The 20,330-nt window shown below is 41.7% G+C and overlaps 1 protein-coding gene across 1 annotated transcript in view; it reads right to left on the bottom strand.

Annotated features, from left to right (window-relative positions):
* LOC117234950 (G1/S-specific cyclin-D2) overlaps positions 1-20,330 on the bottom strand; it is a 45,200-nt gene that overhangs the window by 15,349 nt on the left and 9,521 nt on the right. The gene's annotated exons all lie outside the window — the stretch shown is intronic.

The following is a 20,330-nucleotide window of genomic DNA, read 5'->3' on the forward strand; positions in this document are numbered from 1 at the left end:
CCAGCAATAAAACCGAACTGCGTTTTCTCTCGTGTCTTGGTCGTATAATTTTCCCTTTTCTGTCTTAACCAGAGCAAAAGTCGACGCAAGCTTTCCAAAAGTTATCCCAAGAGTTTCGAAAAATTTGTACAAAGTATCCGCAATTCTTTGCAATAACGAATGATATAAGTTGGGCCGATAAAAGAAGCTGGAAGAAAATCAGACAAGCGATAACGAATATTATTGTTCGTTCTACGTATTACGTTACTAAGGACTTACGTTAACCGAGTACGAGGCGAAAATGTAACGCGAGAAAGAGCAAAATATAGCTGCATCGTAAACCAAGTCACGTTCAAGGCTTTAACAGAAGTTGCGCGTAAAAAAAGTACAAGTTGTACGAGGGTGAGGAGAACAACTTGATACGCTACTGGGTATTCATGGTATTGCGGTAGTGCGTATCGTGTGTACGCGTACCTACTTTGCGTAGACGTGCACGCATGCGCACGCACGAATGACGCAACGCGTGTGCACGCGTGATCCACGTGCAATTTAACCCTCTGCGGTCTCGTCTGGCAGGACGAGAAACCATAGCTTGCGATTATTATCTGCCGATCGAATTAAATTAACCGAAGAGAAAGTACGAACAACGCAAAATTTGATCAAAGGCTCGATGATACTACTAAGAATTATTCGATAATACGATTGAAAATGTACGCGCGATCTCGCGAAAGTATTCGAATGCTCGTAGTTACGCGAAACGCATTTCGAAGTTTCATCGGTTGTCGGTTGTAAAAATTTGAAAGCGATCGAAAGACGTACACGCCAAATCTACGAATATCAGTTGCTTGGCGAAACGGAAATTTTAATCACGCGCGTTAATCGAGTACAAAGTTTCTTTTGGTAATTAAAAGCGCATAAATAAGTCACTAGCAACAAAGGATACGTTGCTCCATTTTACATAGATATTTAGGAAGTTAATGAGAAATTACTGGACGTAGAAAGAACGCGGTTCTTTAACAACTTATACCGTGTGGCTTTTAAAAACTTAGTCATGCAGATATCTGTGGTATGCAGCAACCAATTTCTGATATTATCGAAGGAACTATAAGACCTATAATAACAATGATCGTAATTAAAGTTGATGTACAATTATGTTAAAGAGCCGATCGTAGAAGCCTAACACGATAAGATCGTAGATATCCGAGAAATGCTTATTCGACGTAACAGGCTCTGAAAATAACGGCTGTTATTTACTAGATCTACCTATTGAGAAATCACCCCTTTATCGCTGGCCTTACTACTATCGATACTTGTTTACGTTAACGGCTATCCGCTTATTAGTTCAACTTCGGACCCAACCTGAATTGGATCTACGTCATCAGCTTCTCGTCACCGATTCCAACGGCGTTTCCGATTCGTCGAGTCGAACGTAGCGGCTTGATCGATCCTCGCTTCGTTGTTCCAATTATTTTCGACGCGATTAAATCATAGTACCACGATCCGAGATCTATATATTCGCGCGTCGCCTATTAATTTCATCGTACGTAAGAATTTCCCTTTTTATTTCTCTGCGGACGATCGACTCTTTCACGGTAGATATTATATTAACGATTAGTAATTAGTATTAGTAATTATATTAATAATACAAACTATCTTTCCTCGGATTTCGATAACAATTACTACCATAGGCAAATTCCATCTGTACTTGGGAAAATTAACCTCTGTACATTCACAACGCAATTTAAGCCGCTGATATATCAGTCGACGAAACACAGGATAAATTACTCTGACATATGTTGCTTCACAGAGATAAGACATCGTGTGAAATCGGATAAAACGCGGTGATAGCGGAGTCGCGTAGTAATTATGGTTATTTTGTTGTAATTACACGGGCTCCATGTGGTAGAACGTTGCTTAATTTTCCGTTTTCGGAAATCATCGACTTTCCAAGTTGCAGATGACGAACGGAGGGTGGAATCAGTGCGACAGGTGGTGAGCGTCGACGGAAAGGGTATCGCGCGAGTTGCACAAATTTCGATACTCCGCTTCGGCTAATTTCGTGTACTTTTAATTTTACTTTTATCGATAGATGACGGCGATTTAACAAGGAAAAATAGGCATGCAAAAATAGAATGTTTACGCTAACAAAGAATAACGAAAACGTACAGAGAGCGAACGATAATCCGTTCGACCGAACGGTATATCGCGTAAGGCGGAAAAAAAGAAAACGAGAAGGCGGGAAGGAAGGTGATTCCGTGTAGCTGCGATCGATTTTTGCCAACGAGAGCGGCCCGAATTCTAGACAGACCGAGCGACGGAAACGGCGAAAGCGAGCAACAAAGCTAACGGACAATAGGTTTCCTTGAGAGGAGAAACGCGGAGGGTTACGTCCCTGCCATTACCTGGCCGGTTCCGAGAAACCGGGGTCCGATTTATCTGGTTCGCAATGAGGAATCGATAGGAGGTGGCCTGCAACGAAAAGGTAGACGCCGATGTTGTGCATCGGGTGTCCCGAGAAACACTAGTCTCGTGGGAAATTGAGGAAAAAAATCTAAGCGCTTATCAGGTAGTTTAATTAAAAAAAAAAAAAAAAAAAAAGATGCCTGGACGAAGATAAACAGTCGTAGATTCTCGAAACACCGTGTATTTTGTGAGCAGTTTTGTGAGTGTAAACTTAGTAAATAGAACCGTAGATAAACAGACGTAGATTCCCGAAACACCCTGTATTTCGTGAGCAATAAAGTGTAAACGTAGTAAGTGGACGTATCATAGGATGGACGATAAGATAACGGGATGTAAATTTTATGTATGTAGGGTATCGAGTAAGTCGCGAAGCAAGTATTTCCTATTAAAAATCTATACGCGCGTTTTATTATCCCGTGGACTCTTTGCTTCGATCTATAATTTACCGGCTACCGTGGTATAACGTATAATACCACGCTAATGTATCATCCGTGCTGCGACATATAGATCACCTATTTATCTCTAGGATGTAGTAACATTCCGCTCAATTATATTCCATATATGTATGGATAAATGAATACCAACGGATACAGAGGGCTAACGAACCTTTTTATTTCCCTCGTAACGCAAAAAGAAGCAAGCGATAAAAATTCCTCATCCACCGAACGAGAATTCTCATCCGTTCGTTGAACCGTGCTCGCTAAAAAGGACCGAGAATCTAAATAAATACAAAAAGGAGTACAATAGAATGATCGATAGGTTCGATAGATGGCAGCACCATCGCGCGGAGCTGAATGGGTCAAACAGTTGGGACACCGAGTGGATGGAAGGGCAGAGGGAATCCGTGGAGGGAAGAGAGAGCCGGAGAGAAAGTGAGAAGAAAAGGTAGAAAACGAGCCAACGTGGAACGGTGGAGAGAAGTCTCCTTTCGATTTGAAGGAGAAAGAGGGGAGAAAGAATGACGCAGGATCGAAGGGCGGCGCCTGTGAGCAAGGTGTTTACCATTCTGGCCAAAAATAAAGTACAAAAGGCCAAGGTATAGAGGGCTCCTTCTCTCAGCGTAACTGGCAACAAAAAGCAGAATCACCGTCCGCCGCGCATTCCTTAGCCCTCCATGGGCGTAAGGCATTCCCAGGGAGAGGAAAGGACCCTCTTCGAAACGGTGCTCGAGGGGTCGTTTTCTGGTCCTTCTAGTAGCCATCTATGGCTGCGTCGTTTAACGCTGGCCAGTGCCACTTCCAGTAACTGTCTCTCCCTCTCTCTCTCTCTCTCTCTCTCTCTCTCTTACGATCTTTTTTTCTGCAGGACATCTGCTCCAATTACCGGAGAATACGACTGGTCCTTTTTCGCACGTGAGAGACTCCCTTCTACATCGGTAACGCGCCACCCTACCGGAATAGCCATTCTCTCATTCTCTCTTCCTTCGCCGCCTTTATCGGCACTCCTGGTGAGATATGGACGCGAGACACCAGAGGGAAACCATGGCGTTTCTTCGACCATTCGGTGCCCGTTGTTCGACACTGGCGCCTGGAGCTTTTGAAACACCCTCTTCTAAGCTTGAATTAGGTTCGTCACGGTGTTCGAGAGTTTGAATCGTTTGGGTGGATTTTCAGGTAGTCTTCGTCGAAGGGTAGATTTTTGATGATTTTGTTGGTGTTTGTGCGTCGATGGAAAGTCGACTGTTAAAGAATATGGGTCAGCCGGTGTGGATTGTCGAGAAAGAATAAACGCTGCACTTTGGAGGAACAAGGAGATTTGGAAATTACACGCGAGAAATGTGTATAAGAAGTAAAGCCTTTTGAAATACGATAACGCTTATCGCCATGGGAAGAATTTGCCGGTTCGTTATCTAAATTTCGCTTAAATTTTTCATATATTCACCCTATCGGAGAGACTTGCTCGAGCAAATTTAAATTTGAAATGAATATTTTCAATACACGTATTTATATATTTATTTAGGACGGTGAAAGAAGGCTGTGCAGTGTATATAGATAGACGCATCGTTGTATTTCTGACGATTCCTTTCCCGGAATCGCGTGGGACAGCTGCTTCCAATGTCGACTTTTATTTGTGCATGTGCTTATGCATCCTGTACCGTGAAACGTATATTTTTCAATTTTTCACGGACCGAAAAGAGCTTGTTTAAGAATAAACGGATAACGAATAAATCGCTAGAACGTATAACGAAATTACACCGAAGAGATATTCGTCGTGGCAAAGTCGAGAATCGACCAAGAGTCCAACGAAACGAACAGCGACTGGCTACGATAAGAGAAACTTGAAACAGTTGTTACAAAGCGATTGTATCGTCTTCGAATTATATCGCAATTTCAAGTTTTTAACGTTTTAATAAAATTCTCCAAAGGCAAATTCCTTTTAAAAAATTACCATAATTTTTAATATGGCTCATCTAGAAAGCTATTACTGAATGGTGGAGGTTCTTAAAGAACTTGTTGCAACCTTGTCCGACTTGTTTCTACGTTCACTTTGGAGAAGAACGGCGGTGACCTCATCGTGCGTGTCTGACGTGGTACTGGCAGCGACTACTGATTCCTTCAGCCTGCCGCACGTGCTCTGCTTTTTGTCAGAATTTTCATCGTTTCGCCAACATTTTCCTGCATAACTGCTTCTAATACCGAACTATTTTCGAGAAATCTTTTCTGAATTTACGAACGGAAATCGTAAAGTATCTTTTATCACCGTGCTTTGTGCTATTTATACCACGTTTTTAGTTTTAAATATAATTTAAATTCTTCGTCGATCGCCTTGCTTTTTCTTCCTTTCGCACACTGTCTTTTGATACACCTTAAGCGAAGGTAAGAAACAGGATGCTGTAACGGCTGCATCAATTTACTTAATAATTATATATTCATTAATCAGAAATTCGAAAAAAAAAAAAATAATTTTCGATGCTTACGAGTTCGTTGGCCTTTAAATTCTTCGTTTAATTTAATCTTTGTCAATTCTGCGACTCGATCAAACTTCTTATCAACGAAAATAACAAAATAAATCTCGCAAAGCCGCTACAAGGAGAGAAACAGGTTTATCTCGATAGGTGCGACGCTATTCATCGCGCAAGACTCCTAAACCACTATGACGCAAGGAATTAAAACTTAAATCGCATTAAATAACCTAAGAATATTATACATATAATAAAAAAAAAGAGACACACAGACAGAGACGTCTAAGAATGTAACGAGAATATAACCATTCTACGCATAATATGTACGATACGGAGAATTGAAATAGATCATTTTGTTTGGAATCAAATAAAACGTGGAAGAAACCAATTTCTAGGAAAATGTCGATGTACCATGATGAACCAGCTACGGGTACCCGCATACCCGATCATCGTCCAAAATTATGTTTTATACCATTCGAAGAAATTGAGAAGGATCGATGTACGAGCAACGAGTTAGGCGTTTTCGAGGGTTGGGCGGACCCCGGGAAAACGTAATTAAGATTCACTTTGTGCCTCCTAGAAACGCTCGGTTCTGACTACGAGGCTTTTGTGTTTCTCTAAGATCGATCGTTTCCTGCCTCGATCGTTTTCGATTTTTAATGAACGTTTTAATTAGTCGATGGTATAACGTACCTTGGAAATTCTTCGCTCGTATGGTGTTATTTTTGTCGTACCGATTAGATATTTTTCCGAGAACCACGAGAAATATCCTTTACTAGGAAAAATCGTAACCGGAAAATCGCTAGAGAAAGGAATATCTACGTGCTACGTCCTCGAAACCTCTTCTACGATTTGTATTGTTTCGAATTAACAACGTCGTTCGAGAAACCGCTGTAAAACCTACGGATTATCTCGTTCGACCCAAACGCGGACACGTTACGAACGCAGAGAACGAGAATAGGACATTTTGACCGAAACTAAGTCATTTTTCTGTCACGCGTGCCGCTAAAAAGAAACAAGCGAAAGATCTTGGAATCGATGGAACGAGATCTGGTGCCGCGAAATCGATCGTCTCGATGCTTCCTGTGAAACGAGAAGAACGGTTCCGACGACACGTGGTGCGATCCACCGCGATACGTCACATCCGCGTTCGAGGCCAACGTGGACGAAAAGAATCGAGCCGCTGTTGCTTTTAGAAGTTAGAAAGCCAATTCTCGCGGTATATCTTGGCCTTGGCTCGATCAATATTTACGAACATCCGGCTTACGAAGATCAAATACCAAGACGCTACGTTCGATCGGGGGCTCGTACAAGGGACCCTTGCGACAAGTTCTCGTGTAACACGGTAGCTCGTACAAACGGAAGTTTGCACTCGATTTCCATGGAATCATCGTGACCGGATTCGCAAATCCTTTGCTACGCCATATTTGGAATTGTCTCGGATTTGTTTTGCGATCGTAAATCATCTTTAACGGAAACTATCGCTTGCGTCTAGAATAGTCTAATAGTCGATAATTTAATGTCTTTCTCTTCTTTGCTTTGTCTATTTTACTCGAAGAATAGATCAAAGAACGTCCTTATAATTTTTTAGGCCAAAGCGAAGAACACGAAATTCACGGTACACCGTGAAATTTGAAGCTTCTTCTTCGGGTATTCTCGATATTCGAAATACCATCGATAGAAGGTATTTGCATTTTATCGACGTGAGCTTTCGCTCCATCTGTCCCCTGGAATCGGTGCTTCGTTAAACGACAGAAACAGTCGCATCCCGTGTGTCCTTTCACGCGAAACCAAAATGTAAATTACGAATGATCGTTTTTGCAATAACATCTGCATAGCCTTTAAGACCACGCGTTGCCTTTGTTCTCGGGATGTTTGAAAAAAATCAGAAGCACAATGCTGCGCTCGCCTGAAAGGTAAAGGAGGCAGCAGCCTCGAATGAGAAAGAAGTTAAACGCATAAAATACTTCCTGCAAGCTACGATGCATTACGAAATGTTAACGAAGCAATATCTTTGTTCGTTCGTAAAACGATTATTTCTCGCGGGCTGGGCCCATTGTTCCATCTTGCGCGACATCGGCGAAGGGACACGTTCCAGCTTTTGCCTCGAATTGCAAAATTGCCTCTTCGTTTCTTTCGCTTTGGTCTTTCGCGCGAAAGTAAAGTACGTGATCGGTTTTCAGCGATGGCGATATATATGTGTCGCGGCAAGGTCGGTGGTCCGGTTAGTTTAAATGGACGCTAGAAAGCTGAGGAGAAAAGGGAGATTTAAACGTCGTACCGTTGAACCAAGTTCGGGATTATTAAAGGCGGAACAAGGAAGTGGAATTTATCAAGCGGCAGACATCGACCTTACGCTCCACTGTCAATGAAATTGGTCGATGGCAATAAGGGAAAGATAGCACGGTAACAGAATCGGAATGGAAAATATTGGATAGAAAAATGTGAAAGCGAAGAAAGTGACGTTACGATTCGTTAATAACGTTGTAAAAATTCGCTCGTTACTTCCGAAGCAAATAAAATAAATCATCGTTTAAATTTCTCGATGACAGCAAGAGAAATCTTTATTAAAAGAAATTTATTATTAACATAAACGTCGTTTCGGAATAATAACACGCGAACAATGATCGTACTTCAAAGAGGAACACTGTAAGTTTACCATTAAAATTCAGAGTTAACATTGTAAACAGTTGTCACAATTGCGGCAGTGAATGAATTCAAATTGCACATTACGACCTATGTATTTACCGTTTTCCTCATCTTTATGTAACGCGTTCAACCAACCACCAAGGGGGAAAATGCACGTGCCTCATTTGAATATTATGACTTCGCGTCTTCGCAGCATATCCCTTCGGTGTTCACTTCGGCTTTTTATTTCCTTCGTGAATGGTTTTAACAATTCCGTTTAAATCCGCGTCAAGTTTCGCCTATTTCCGAAATTTCTAAAATCCCGAGTGAATTTTCTCTTTCTGTGCCCAGTTGCGGAAATCTGAAAATATTTCCAATCTCCAAATCCCAATGCGATCCTTTTAACGTTCAAAGAAACTGGAGCACATATATCTCCTGCTCCGTTCTCAATGAAAACGATCCTAAAATTTATCTTCGCAGAACGAACAAACAATATCCAACGAGATTGACCGTGTTACCTAGGAAAACTAACGTTCACGCTAAATCCATCAAGCCGTGTCTAATTTCCCAACCCTTCTCGTTTCACTTCGGTCTATGCTCGAAGCTCGAACGAACCTGAATTTATTCAACACCCACCCACGAAGCTAAATAAAATAGAAGTATAAATATGCACGGCGCGAACAAGCAACGCTCTTAAAAAAGAAGCAAAAGGAAAAGAAGAAAAAGAAAAAAAGAAGAAAAGATGGATAAGCCTCATGGTGGAGCTACGTCACGGCTAAATTTCTGTCGAAGGCAACGATAAAGAGTATGGTCGGGTACGTGCGCGAGCCAGAAAAGCGAGTTTACGCGGCCTCGGGCTGGTCACCGCCCCCACCGACTCGTTCATAGCGAAACTATTTCTAATAGTCGGCTACGAAGCCGACAAAATCGGCTCCGTGACGCGTCGAACAATAGGCAAACGGGCTGAATTAAGGACAGAACCGAGAAATCGTCCTAACTCGTGAAACTAACGTCCCTATTGTCCCTCGGGTATATTTCTCTTCCCACCTTTCTCGCTCTTTTTACGTAACGACAAAAGTCGCGCGTATCCCTGGCTCTTGCGTTAACATAGGTTTTTAGGGACCTTGAAGACGTGCTTCTAACTGGCTAGAGAAAGTTCCGGTCGAGGAACGGTAGGTATTTCACGTCTTAATGGTATTTCTCATGGACCCGACTAATTATATTCCTTTGGGCCTAGATAATCGGGGCATCGGTATTTTGCTTTTTGAAGGAATTTTTGCGGAGTAGGGTTGGTACAAATATATAAAAGCCGCAGAAAGTTTAGAGATCTTTCATTCTCTAAAATCACTGTAAAACCTGTAATCACTGATCTTCTCTTTCACGGCGAACAGAGTGCAGCGAAAACAGTGCACCTGTCGTGGAGCAACTCGACGACAAGCTATAACGTAACGTATCCAGGAAACCGACGAAACGGCGAATTCGCGTTGAATCTACGAAGGATTTATTATCCTGTGTTATCCTTGAAAGCTTCTTCTAATAACCATATCTTGCCGCATTAAGGACGAAACACGGATTAACAAGAAGTACGTTGAATCGATTCCTTTCTTACGTAACCACCGATAAAACAAGAAAAAAAAACCTGTTTCCAAGAAACTGGAATACAAAAGCTAGAGAAATCTATTCGCACGCCTGTAGAAAACCTGGATGCAAGGAATTCCTGGGGATCGAGCTAAACGAAATCGAAACCGGAAAGCTAGAAGCGCGATTAACTCCATAGATTCAATTTCACGCGATTTAAGGAGGGTCGATTTAATTCCAGTTTTCTTTCGATCGCTGGCAGTCCAGCGATCCTTTCGTCCCAGTCCCGTCGAAATGGAAACCTGCTGGCATCGAACAAGCGCACCTGTCGCACGACCGCTTTAAGGTAGGCCACGTCGAGGAAGGAAACACCTCGTTTCATTGGTCAAGACGCAAGGTGTGTATTACGATGCTCGCGACAGGTTGTAGCATGTGTTGATAACGACTCTCGAATGCGTTTCTGCAATTTTCTTCTGCTGCAATTTCACGTACAAAGGCCCCCCTTCCGTTCTGAATGCTTCGAACGATTTACCGCAGCAGGTTCGTTCGCTGAAAATTTGTGCCGATAAAAATCTTCTTAATTTCGACGTTGAAAGCGTAATTTTCCTCACGATGCTTCGTTCTACGAGTCTTAGCAGCTAATTGGTAATAAAGAAAAACGAGTTTTTTTTTCGAGTCGTTGAGAGAAATTTTTGGGACGTTCGACGTTTTTAATATCCGAAGGACGAGGAACATTCTTCGTATGGGAAAATCGACTGCGATATCGTCGGAATCGCAAAGCGTACGCTTACGAAACGAATCAGAATCGCAGGTTCTTTTCAGCGATTAAGAAATTACGTCAGAGAAGCGAAAGAAAAAGAAGTCGCTTTCTGAAACTAAACACAATGTCGGTAACCGTCGTCATCCGGGGTGGACATAGTGTCGGCCGATCCGAAACCCATTCTTTCTCTCTATTCAATGGAACGGGAAACTGTGGTATTTGAATTTAGTCACCGGTAGCATACGAGCTTTTTCTCATACGCGTCACGTGCCGCGGGGAATTTAAATGCCAGGAAACACCAGCGGCAGAAGAAACGAGAGTTTCCAGCGCGTGACAAAAGAATAACAATGAAAAGCGACGAGGAAAGGAGATAAGGCGGAGGAACCACGTAACCGGCGATCAATAACTATAAATCGAACGGCAAAAAAATTCATTCCTAGGGAATAGTTGCTTCTAATATGTTACGATAATAATAATAATAATATATTCCAAATAGTTATTCTTTTTGAAATTAAACAATTTCAGCTCGAAAGGGGGAAGATTCTGTATCTTTATAAATTTACTTAAACTATATATAATCCCCGTTTTCTATTTGCCCTACCAATTTCTATCGTCTAAACCCTTTCGCTTTGAAAACGTTTTTCATAGCACGGGAGGATTGAAAATTGATCCGCCGAATGAAGACATTTTACCGATATTTCTATTTTCCTTTTACTGCTCGAATATGCAGGAAGAGAAAAATAAAACAGGTGAAAAGCAGCACCTTTTCATGCCGCAGTACGCATCTTGTTTCTTTGCAATTCGCGTGCTGGCTCCTAATTGCAGCGACAGATGGTCGACCGTTGGCTCGAAACGACGCGACGCATCGACCATCGTAATAAAACGCGACCGGGTTATCCAGATTAGTTTGGTCTCGAGAAAAGACGAAATGGATCGTGTCCCTTCCTCTTGAAAAAAGCCTCTTCTTCTCCTCCGGCGGTCGTTCGAATCGACGAATAAATTAAGAAACGCGCATAAATTATATTCGAGAGAGGCGAATAGGAGTTTTCGAGGAGACAGATGTCTGACGACGAACGTGTTCATCTACTGTGAATTTTACACTCGTGCTGACCGTACACTTCTCGCCATTTGCATACGGATCTTCCCAGACGAGTTTGGAATGCACGCGTTGGTATGAATCATTTTCGAGTTTCGAACATGTCCGATTCTTTTGAAAATATTTAGTTATAACGTTTAGCGATTGAATAAAATCGCACGATCTACTTACTTCTTTTTCTTTTTTTTTTTTCTTCTTTTTTTTCTGAGAAGTTGTTTCTATATATAGCAAATATGGTGAAACTAACTTTGATTTTATTTGAGAAAAGGCGTACGAAGGAATCTAACAGATACGATAGATACGTGGTTACTCGATATATCAGGTAGGCTCGGAAAATATTGCGCAAGTTTCGACGTGTTTTCCATTTTTCGAAAGGTTTATCAAACGTAAGATCGCTCCTTAAATCTTTGGAACTTTAAAGTAGAATGTAGATAAAGAGCGTTCTATTTATCTATATTTAAATATCACGGTTGCCAATAAACGTTAACCACGCAGAAATTTTTAACTTTGTAAAGTTATTGTCAGAGGTAAAATTACTGTTTACGATATATAACGTTTCTCGAGAACGTCTCGTTCCGCATCTTGCATCGATGCATCCGATGGCCTTGCGATCTTTGTTAAAAATTATTGCGCCTCTAATCGCGCGATTTCCTTATATTTTGTCTTACATTATTCACGCATGACTTCTATCTCGCGTTTCGATCACAGAGAAACTCTTTCGAGAAAAGACGTATCTATGAATCCAATATGAGAAAAATACTTGGAATCTTAAAAGAAGAGAAACACGAATAGTAATATATTGAACAAGACGATACGAACGCCTGGTTTTCCGAACGTTTCTCAAATTTTACGGTGATTTTTTAAATTTGCCAAATTACTTTGCTGACAAAGTCTCCGAATACGAGTGCCTCGCACAATCTAAAAATCTAAAAATACCACGACGCTGTTACGCGCGAATGTTCACAAATATACTAAAACAATATTTTATAGAAAATAAACTGCGAATATAAATTTCTTAATCTTATGGAATATTTCATTGCGAAATAAATTTAAAAAATAAATAATTGTCCGCTGAAAACAGTAAAGTCAAATGTCGGCAAAGTACCTTCTCACCTACGTACGAGCTAAAAAATCGAAACTCACGGAACGGCGATTTCATGGGGCCTCGAATTTGCAACCGTATTACCGTCCAAAGACGTTGTAGACGTATTTTCTCCAGATTTAAGTAGCATCCCGGTTTTAAAACATCGCGGCTGCGTAACCAGGAGATTCCGTGCGCGATGCGCGTATGGAAGCACGCGTACTCGACAAGCGCACGCAACACGTGCGATGAAAAGCACGCACCAGGACACGTGTCGTTTCTAATCGAACGCAGGCAGGTGAACGTTCGCAACTTCCTAACCTTTGTTAAGAAGTGCGCGTGTGTAGGTGCTCGTAAATTATCCGATCGTTGGCTAAAAACGAGTTGGAGATAAATCCAGGAATACCGCGTAAAGATATGATTCAGAATGGTGGTTTGCAAAATTTTGCCAAGACTAATATTAACAGCTAACTGATGCGAAATTTAAAAAAGGAAAAAAAAAGCCTTCTTTGGAATGGGAAGGAGATACGAGTGAACCGGTTATTTCCAAAACGGGCAAAATTCGCGTAGATTAAACGTTGAAATTAAACAGAATGATTAAGTGTAACCGAACTATCGCGTGCCTAACCGGTACTTTCAAGGCTCTGTTATCGCGTAGAATGATCAAGGAAAGGCGAACGTCTGACTGGTGAACATCCGCAAACGGCAGCGGACTATGTCGAATCCATAGGCGTTCGTGTAACCACGATCGGGGAATTATACGGTACATGGACTAACGATCGACTAGGAATTTGAAAAGAAATTAATCGATAATTAATAGTCGAAATAATTGCGGGGAAAAATTGGTTGGCTCGTTAGTCCTGTTTATTAAATACGGGAAATGCGACAAGATCTGCATGCATAATGACCAACGGGCAGGTGATGGTGGTTACATAGAGAAAGGATTGGCGCTATAGCTTTAACGAACTGCCGGTTATTTTCTCCAGCGATATTTTTCGTTATTTTAGTCGGGAATCTTCCATTTCTCTATATTTACGTTATACGTATACGTTGTACGTTAGCAAAACGTGTAAAAAAATGTCGTGCGACGATCGAATAGCGTAGGAAAGAAGAAAAGAGGGAAAATGTACCTATCGAAATGTTTACTTTGCAACGAGTAGAAAATTTCTAGAAATATCACGTGACTCGTTAATTCCAAGGCTGGACTTATCGATCGACTGTTCGCGCTAGTTTCGATTAATCGAACAAAGAAGAAACAGAGGCTCGTAAATTAAGTCGAACAAAGTCGACTCTAAGGTTTCAAGAAATTGAGTCTCGAAAGGACTTCGATGGACAGAGGGACCCATGGGAGGAAGAAATTTAAAGGGTCTTCCTGATACGATAAAAGTGGAAAAGGAAGGATCGAAGCTTCGCGGCTTCTTTCTCTCCTAGTCCAAACGCGTTTCCAAGCGTATCGACGGTCGTCGTTCTTCGTTACTATAATACAATTTACTTATTTCGAACGTCAAGTATGTACGATAAATGGAAGTATAAAAAGTCCGATATTGTACGAAACCATCGAGTATCGACGCTTGACGAAGATCTCGAGAATACGAGGAAAATCTTCGTAATTATATATATATATATATATATATATATAGTTGGCAAATTTATTCCGTTTAAAAATAGACAAAATCGAGGCCGATTTATGGTGATCGGAGAACGAGAAACACACAAAATGTCGTATCGCTTGATTATATTACGTAATCAACGGACGTGCCTTTCTATAGTTGCAAATCTTTCAACCTTCGCCGTAGAGGCATCGGCCGAGTACAAAAGGTTAACGACTGAACAAACTTCCATCCAGCTCCCATTCCCTCGTCTCCTATAAAACACGCATTAGCATAAATATCCGCGATAGAACTACCGTCGCAAAGCGGAACAACTTCCCTGAGCGTTGGATCGAGTTGCGATCGAATCACCTCGACTCGCACCTGATACACGAACCGATCAACAGGTGACGCTTTCCACTACAATTACCCGGCACCTGGCCCACATCCGCGCGAATATCGAGTTCCCTGTTCACGTGTAAACGCGCCGAGTCGCTTTCACAGCCTCCGTAAAGAGGAGGAAACCGAATCGTCCGCGTACGCCCGGTAAATCCATCCGAGGAAGATATCCAGCGGGATTTCCTGACTCGCGATCGAAGGAAAGGGGTACTGCTGGTTGCTCTCTGTGTCGTCGTATTGAGAGATGCAGCTGCCTTTGGGCGTCGAGCACGGGCCCGGTGCAACCCTGCAAGAGCCAGGATACCAAAGCCAGCACCTGGCCATCACCTGCTCCCCTCCTTTTTCTGCGGCTTCTGCAGTGGTGCACGGGGCCAGCCGGCCGGAATTCGTCTCTATGGGTATTTCTGCGTCATCGAAATGTCCCGGTATCCTGTGTACCCCTTTCTCGAACCCTACGCCGTAAGCTTTTGCGAGCAGGCTCGCCTTCCCGCCGTCCACGAGGTTTCGCACCAACTCTGGGAAGGTGGAGATTTCCGGTGCTGTGCACTTTGACACCGGAACTTTGGTGGTTTCTCAGACGAGAGATGGTTTCAAGGTAGGACCTGATTGTTTCAAGCGATCCGAGATCCATGGGAAAACCAATTCACCATTCTGTCCACCCATTTTTCTTTTCCTTTATCGGGCAATTTGATAGAAATCGTAGCAAATTACTCGTAATGAAAGCAATCGTCGACATCGTTGCGCATCTTTAACGAAAACGTCTGGAAATTTGGTTTTCGAGCGTATCTCAACGAGCCGCGTTCTAAGATCTTATATCGGTACTAGAACAAAAATTACGATTCATCGAACGTCAATCGTGACATTCTGTAGCAACTTGGATCGGCAGAGTGACGCGAATCTTAGAATATCTAAGATCATGACCCGAGTCGACAAAGTTAAAAAGCGAAACTTCCAGTCCGCCGTTCATCGCCTAGAAATTGACTACCTCGCAACGCGTTTGATCCGTTGATCGTTCATATTGCTTAATCACGCGTAAACTAAAAACAGCTTTCCTCTTCCTTCGTACCTGATAATTACACGAACTATATTTTATACACAGTCAGTTAATTCCTTGCACTCTGACTCGTTAACCGAGTGCAAAGTGTTTAAACGCGAAGATAATTTCGGTACAAGCTTCGTTCGTACGGAGTATCTCTATACGTGAACGATAACGTTAAAATTGACTAATAACCCGATAAACTTGATTAATTTTGTAATACCTATGTACGAATAAATAAATAAATAACCAAACGGCTAGCCGTAAGCCAACCAAATACGATTAAAATTCACGGGGAAAAAAGGAACAACGTGGACAAACAGCAGCCGCAACGTAGCGTGAAAATTTAGCTCGGCTAATTTCCATATCGGTCACCGGTCGCAATTGGCGACACAACCCCCGTGTGTCGAAACTCTGCCCCGTTTCCGGGCTTGGCACTGTATTTCGTAATTTCAGCCGGTGTCCGCCGGTCCGATCGATAGACTTTTTCGTGCCTGTTGCACGCGTGCCAGTGCATGTGCATTCCGACATGTTGCAGGTGCACCACGCCCTCGGCTAACACCTTTCTGTTTGTTTTCCAATGATTAGTCAGCGGTCTATCTCTCTCCCCTTCCTTTTCTTTCCCGCCGCCCGTTTTTAATCGTTCCTGTTTCTTTTTTCTCTCCTATTTCTGTTTTATTACACAACTCGACGAGCACGAGGCACAACATACGATCAACTGCATCGAGTTTATTGCCCTCAGGGGCGACGAAATCGTCCTGAAAACGGCAATTACCCTTTCAACGTTTCCACTGTTTCACGGCGGCGATTATCTACCCCTGCGTGCTTTCCGCTTTTTGCCTGTGCGTTTTTTTTTTTTTTTTTTATATTTGGCAGATTTCTTTCGTTCGCGTGATCGTCGCGCTTGATACGCAAATCAGGCTATGCCTGTTCTTGTTCGAAATTTTATCAAATTTAACTATTTCGTCGCTATCGAAGTAACGAAACTTTCTCGAACGTAATACCAGTCCTTGGTCGGACGCTACAGCAAATTACGGCGAAACGTAGAAAATTTGTTGCCAACAACGCGGTTATAATCGCTACTCTTTGAACCCAAAGAATCCTAATTGATTTATTAATAGTTTGCTTATGTCAATATCGATCGCCGTTGAAACGAGATGTTCGCAGAAATCGTTTCATGGCTCGACAGATATTTATTGTGTGCAGTATGATAATGAGATATCGTGTACCAATTTTAGTGCAGTGCTGGATCTAGGTTACTAATCTTCTACTGGTGCAGCAATGTCATTTATAGACGAGGAATGCAGCTACACTGCGTGCGATATTCGTCATTTAGATAATCGCAACTAATGCGAAAATGTGTATACGCATTTCGCAGTCGCGTTAATTAGTACGATTAGCAAGCTGCAGACTCTTCTACGAGCTGTGTCCACTGTTTTCTCGAAGCACGGCCTTTGTCACCCCGACTGCTTCTCGCACGGTGTCGTACGTTGCTCGAAAGCGAAATTACGGCGATATTTATACCGGTTTCAGGTGCTCGAGCAGGTCGCAACTTCGATTAAAAGCTGATAAAACGAAAAGTCAATAGAAGAAACGAAATTACGGAGAGAAAACAAAGAAATCCTTCGAGATCTGTCTAAGAGCAACCACGAAGCATCGAGCGACTCGAGAGTGGCTGGAAATTAAATAATACGCTGGCCGTATCAGACGTTATCTATTTAGGCTTGTTCGGGCTATCGCTTGTTTGCTCGAGAAGCCCAGTTACGCTTTCGTATTCTCGAAAAGCAGGAATTCGTAGAGCGACTGCGGCCATCGTTTCGTTTCCTATTTGCCTCGCGTGATATTTAAAATCCTCTACGGATCGTTCCGATTTCTCAGTGACGCAGCAGCCACGGAATTCTTGCTTCCTCGTCGCCGCGTTTGCAAAACGCTCACTTTTCCCGACGATGACCCGACCACGCGCAATTGGACACCGCACGATGCCGCCGTTTAGATTTCGAGACGTTTCCAAATGATTTAAACGCGATCGTGTTCTTTTCCATGTTTTCATTCGTCTCGGCGAGAGACGTTGCGAAGAGAAAGATCTGCTTTCCTCTCGTAACCTGTATTCGATGAATTTGCTCGAGTAGAAATATTTGGTAAATCCTTAGAGCGGGCGATCCGATCGATGAAATCGTTGAAAATACCTTTTCCATGTTTTTATAGGATTCGGCAATAACGACAGGAAGAATATTTAAACAACACAGAAGAGAAACCTGTAGAAACAAACGAAATTATGTTTCCCGTGACAACAACGAAAATAGATTTTCCAGACTTACTCATCGACCACTTTCGAGTAATAATAGACGCCAATAAAACGTATGAATATAATGTGACCGGCAAGAAGAACAGGCGCGTCAACGTTGCCTCCAATTCGAATAAATTTCTAATAAACCTCCAACAAATCAGATGGCTCACCTACGAGATTTTGCAAGATTTGTCATCTCTCAGGAAGTCGTGACATTTTAACGGAAGGTGGCGCCGATTCCAATGACTATTTTCATCCCAAACCCTAGCAATTTTCATATTTCATACGATGATTCATGGAATCGATCGAACTATGCATCGATAAATTGTCCGTTCTCTCTCTCTCTCTCCCTCTCTCTCTCTATATTTAGAAACCTATTCAATTAACTACGTAATTTTCATGAGTCGATTATGGATTTTTACGTATCTGTGTGAAATACAAAGTTAGAAATACGAATGTGCCAACATTCGAGGTGTAATAATATTTAATGAGCGAAAAGAATCTATCCATCTATCTGTAGATTACCAGGTAACGATAAAATATAAATAGACTGTTACGTTGAATTGTTTAAAGCGGAAAGCTCTTTTTAAGGCAGCGACGTTCCTAGGAAATTTAAATGTCTCGCGACATTGAGAATTTGTTAGGAACGTAGAGATTGTCGGCAAGTTTAATCGATCAAATAACAGACCCAGCGAAATCCTCTCGATAGCATCGATCTTTATCTGATAAAGAACTACACGTTCCCAATTCGGATTTTTAATAAATTGGCAATGCCATCCGAGGCCAGATTAGATAGTAAATAAAGAACCGTCTGGTGATTTTGTTTGCTAAAGTTTTATACCTCACGACGATTTTTTCCTTTTTATTTGTTGCTACTAGTTTGTCTTACATTTTTAGTATGGCTCTTTTCCAAAGTGTCTTTTTTTTTTTTTATTTATATCGCGAAACACGTAGAAACACGGCGAAACTGCTCTATATACCTGTTCTTCGGACATTTTGACGTCAAAATTTAAATTCGAAAGTTTCAAATATCCGAGCTTCGAAGCTACTCGTACACTTTGTTAAGTAATCGTGGAATCCTATCCGCGCAAGGATTAAATCCACAAGAACGTAATTGCACAGATCGAAAATCGCGATAGAAAGGAACCATGACACGAACAGACGATGACAAGGTTGAATAAGCAAGAAAATTGCCTGCGTCTGCTGTGATTCTTACATTCCATGAATGTGGAACGAGTTAGAAGACTTCGTAACGTTGCACGCGTAACGTCGGATCGCACGATAATCGGCGAGGCTATCGATAGGACGAGTTATCGGCGGCTTGAGTTTCGGCCATTTATTTAACGGTCCTTGTCGGGGAACAATCGAGAAACAAAAGCGTCTGATATCGATAACGTGCTCTATTTCCCCAACTGTTTTCGCCAAATGCTGCGACAAACCTACCGTAAAATTTCTCCTATGAAAGTTTCATGGCTTTGGCATACGAGCAGGCGAATCGATAGTGGTCTACGATACATTTTAACGAGAAAAGGAGATTCATCGCGCACCATTGTGTGTGTACGTTTCATCCAGCTGGCGATACTTTTCTATATTTTTCCTTTTTTTTTCCTTTCCTTTGTCGTTGTTGATTCTTTTCTTTTTTTTTTTTTTTTTTTTTAAGAAACATATTCAATCACAGGCGGACGACAATCGTAGATAACGAAATGTTTATTAAAATGCCTTATCAAAGCGCCAAAATTATCTTTGACGAAAGATTATGCGAAAATATCGCATAAGACACGATAGTATCGTGCAATCGTTGTTCAACTTTATATCGCCAATGTAACCTGTTATTTTAATAAAAATCTAATCTCTCGAATATCTGTAAACAAATAGCTACTCGAGTCGATTTTTCTTTAAACGACTCTTAAACGATTAAAATAAACTTTCACAAAGTGCTATCGTATGGAAACTTTTGCCAAGGTAAAAAGAAATTTCGGATACCGCGCAAAATTGAAAAAGCTTCGAAACTTATATTTTTTTTTTTATTCGACAAAGAACGCGGAACCACTTTTCTCGGATAGAAATGGTAGACAGATGTCAGTCAGACTACTTTGCACCGAAAACCTGACAATACTCTATCTAAAACTTATCGAGAAGGTGCAATCAACGATAAGCTCTGGTGTGTTTCATTAACGCACAGCGTTTTATCGGTAGCAGCTGACAGCGTTTACTAGCAGGATTTTCCCTCTTTTCCTATGGCCAATAGTTGTGAAAGAACGTATAACTCGATATTTGGGTATCTGAACAAGGTATATCGACCAAAATGACTAAACTTTCGTGAGCAGTCATTATGTACTTATTTATTTAGACGCAATAATCTCTTACCGTTTGTATCATTATATTTGCCATTTGATTAAGACGTTCTTTTCCTCTAGTCTCAATCTCGCAACTATAATATAATCGATGGTCGAAGGCGCTAGAGCTCTTAGCATCGAGGTAGAAATTTATAGAAACTGAGCGATAAATCGCGCGGTAAATTGTCGGTATTCT

Source organism: Bombus vosnesenskii, unplaced genomic scaffold, assembly GCF_011952255.1.
Source record: "Bombus vosnesenskii isolate JDL3184/JDL3185 unplaced genomic scaffold, Bvos_JDL3184-5_v1.1 scf7180000013311, whole genome shotgun sequence".
Taxonomy (NCBI): Eukaryota; Metazoa; Arthropoda; class Insecta; order Hymenoptera; family Apidae; genus Bombus; species Bombus vosnesenskii.